At 34.1% G+C, this 3784-nt stretch overlaps 1 long non-coding RNA gene across 2 annotated transcripts; it reads right to left on the bottom strand.

Moving 5' to 3' along the window:
• Positions 1-615: 615 nt before the first annotated feature.
• On the bottom strand, positions 616-3393 carry LOC308690572. 2 transcript variants are annotated; one of them, XR_014030163.1, is made up of 6 exons: positions 3260-3393; positions 3014-3078; positions 2687-2742; positions 2254-2294; positions 1710-1817; positions 616-1162 (listed from the first exon to the last, which is right to left on the bottom strand). It is a non-coding gene; the product is annotated as an uncharacterized lncRNA (long non-coding RNA). The 2 variants fall into 2 exon arrangements; XR_014030164.1 differs by having other exon boundaries at positions 1025-1162; positions 2254-2334.
• Between the last annotated feature and the right edge of the window lie 391 nt (positions 3394-3784).

Genomic DNA, 3784 nt, shown 5'->3' with positions numbered 1-3784 from the left:
CTGTACACAAATTGTAGGTCTACAAACAACATATTCTACATTGTTTATTGTTCAAACACTTAAGAATCCTATGAATATATTATTACAATAAATTGAATTTACAGAAACTATCACTAATAAGTAAATCAATCAGTTTGTATTAAATAAATAAATCAGCACACAATCCATGTTTTTGTTTATTCATTGTTTAATTATCAACCTAAAATAAGTCATTAAAAACAGCGTTAGCAAAATGTATTCAGGAACAGTAATTTACATTTAATATTTCAAACATGAAAATATTTCAAATAAAACTGCACAAACATTTTAATTAAAACGATCTTTTTGCAAACTGTAGCCTATAACTTTGGCTATAAAGTTGAAAAAGTATTCATTTATATACAATATACATGAATGTGCCAATCTTCACTCCGCTCAAAACATTTAAACTCCCAACACCATCTGCAAATTTAACAAGAAAATTAAAAGACAACGCGTTACATGGACACACAATCCCATGCCAAAATTCAAGCCCTGTAATGGCATTAATATTCATCTGGAGCAAATGAAAAGAGTGAGGTGGGATTGTGGATCACAATTGGGATCACAAGCTGTAGGAGATATGAGCACGAGCGCTGCTGGTATCATGTATTTATTCAGATATTTCAGCATCAATGTGTATAGAAAAATTTATATATTTCAAAACACTACATTGCATTTATTTATATTGCACTATTTATTATTTCAGACTACAAATCAAAAAAGGAATGTTTTATATAGGGGTAAGGATACCCATATTAAGCCTCTCTCTCTGAAGTCAAATAAAAAACAGAGAAAATAATATTTAAGTCTAGTGAACTCTGACCTGCGAATTCGCTCTACCTTTTATGTATAAGTCTCACCTCCAATGAAGAATTTGAAAACCTGTAACTGCTGTGTTGTTTATGAGAAAGAAAGTGAAAAAAAGTTTGAAACTGCTATCAATTTTTTTTTTTTAATCTCTGTGACTTTACACCTACAAATTCCACTGTCACAGGTGCTCAGTTTTGCTATAATGAAACCCTCACAGAACATGGTAATAATCAGCCATCCATGCAAAAGCAAAGGTCGGTGTAGTTTACAGGTGCATCTGTCCAGGCCAACATCTGATGCCTTGATGCCTTCCGCTGGGATCCCAGAAAACCTGAAATAAAAAAATAGTACAGTTCAAAATCTATCATACATACATCTCATCTGGTATCACAAATTATCATTCCAGGTTCACTTTAAGATATGCTCAATATTAGTGCTGCACAATATTGAAAAATTTAGAGTTTATTTAGAGATATCAGCCGTATGGTTTAGTGCATGCGCTAACGGCTCCAGGTTTGTATCTGGTAAATTACCCCACTAATAATGCCCAGAATGGTACCAAACTACTACAGTAGTACAAATAGGTTCTGTACTCATTAAACGAGGCATTGGAAAGTTTGTAAGTACATCAGGAGTTTATTTAAATAACACTTGCCTGACGGCGAATGCTACTGCTGATGTTGACGTCACTTTATGAGTACAGAACCTATTTGTACTACTCATTTTCCCCGACATAGAGCAGACCGGCACACAACAAAAACTGCTGTTCGGATGTTCCCTTTTCTGATATTTTAGCCTTCGTGACATTTTAATTAAAACAGAAGTAAGAATTTTAGTGTAATAAGCAAAAATTAACAGTAAACTCAGAGATCACCTACCGCTGCAGATGTGTACGGAAGTGAAAAGCGGAAATGCTTAGACCTCTTTCCGGTTCAACCGCTGGGCGCTCCGCATAACCTCTATTGGGGGGATTTTGTAGAGTGAACCTGCATAGAAAATTACAATAGATAACAAGCATAGATAAATACAATAGAAGAAAAACACAGTTGAAATAAGCAGTGCATTATGTTTTTCAGTTAAATCTAACTTATCAGGTACAGAAATTGATTTATCAAAATGTAAAATAAGTCTTCAGTGTAAAAATAAAATAACTATAAAATTAATGTATCTTTGCTAAAGCTACAAGTCATTCTCTCTTTTGATGTTTGATCACCATTGGCGACACAAGCAGCTGCGGGTACGTTAGGCTGCTGTCCCTTTAAGACGAATGCGCAGAACTAATATAAATGACACGCATCCGTTTTCTTTCTGTTTAAAACACAAGACAAGAGGAAACTCGCCATTTTGACTTCATTTTGCGTGCACGTGTCTGTTTAAGCTAAAAAAAAAAAGTGAAAGAGAACTGAATTCGGCTAAACTCACCTTCTTCATCTACTGACTGTGGATGGCATCAAGGTCTTGTCCTGAAGAATACAGGGCCAAACAATAGGGATTTTATCTCATCTGGTAACAAGAGCAAAGCCATAACTTTAAGAACTCTAATGATATATTTACCCCCTGATATTGCATTGGGGATATCAATTCAAACATTTTTAAAGGCTAAGAGTATGAGCCACAGCTGCCCAAGATATCTAGGGGTTGCAAATTAGTCATGGCTATAAACCTGTATGCATGGCATCTACTTTGTATTTTTTATAAAGCAATGTTCTATGCATTTGTCCCTGTCAAATAAACATTAAATAAATAAATCTGTGAAAAATAACTGCCTAAAGTTGTCGACCCCCTGAACCGCATTTAAAAGTACAAAGAATTTCAGTATTGATCAATAAAAAAAAATAAAAAAATACATAAATACCTTTGAGTTGGACAGTATGTTGTCAGTCTCATTGGCCAACATAATTCAAAACAGACCTAAAGAAATAAAATAAAATATAGTAATCATCAGGATATCATGTTATCATAATAGTTAAATGAATTATTATAACTATGACCATTATAATATTGTATTAGTCGCCTATTATTTAGCTGATTATTTAGCTTACAGGCTTCTCAAGGACAATCTCACTGAAAAAACTTGGGGTTAATGATTTTAAAATGTGAGACTTATTTCAAAAGCATAAATCTTACAGACCCCAAACCTTTGGACAGCAGTGCACTGCATGTTTGAGGTGGTTTTGCTTACTAGTCATATGGTTCATAGAGATTTTCTTGGACAGGGAGTGCAGCAGGCCATCACAGCATGATGATCTAGGAACATAACATGCTGTTTGTCACAGAGCCAAAAATATTACATGTGATAGGTTTATTACAAGGAACCAAGCTAGAACAGAGGTGAAATGCAGAAAAGATAAATATATACAAATCTTAAGATAATATATTGTGAAATAAATGCATATGGAATTATCATCATGATTAAACAATAACTCACCCCTTGTTGTAGAGTTTTATTTTTTCTCTCGCTATTCTGAAATCACATTTTAGCAATATTGGTAAGTAACGTCACTGATTAAGTTAACAATACAGTGCATTCTTTTTGGTTAGCCTAAATAAATTAGCTTACTTCCCATTGACAAATTACCAGCAAAACTATCAAAAACTGTTATCTACACTAAATATGTGTTTAAAAACCCAAACTTTCATAAATAAGACCTCAACTTAACGTAACTTAGGCCTAACGTTGTCTTTTGAAACCGGTTAGCTAGCGTAGATGCTAACGGACTTTTTCAAAGACATAAAACCATTTCTTTAAAATAAATATTTAACAGAAGCGTGTCAATTACACGTAAGAAATGTGTCAGGGGCGTTTGTGTGTATTATTTGTGAGATTTTGTTGTCTAAACTTACCTGAAAGCAGTGAAACCAACAGCGAGAGACGGGAGTTTTGTTGTTTGTCAGTTGTCGATGACGTTTCCATCTGCTCTCGAGCAGCGCACGTGCTCCAGTGTTTGATCAC

Source organism: Scardinius erythrophthalmus (assembly GCF_964197995.2).
Source record: "Scardinius erythrophthalmus genome assembly, chromosome: 5".
Lineage (NCBI taxonomy): Eukaryota > Metazoa > Chordata > Actinopteri > Cypriniformes > Leuciscidae > Scardinius > Scardinius erythrophthalmus.
This window is presented reverse-complemented; position numbering and strand designations above follow the sequence as displayed.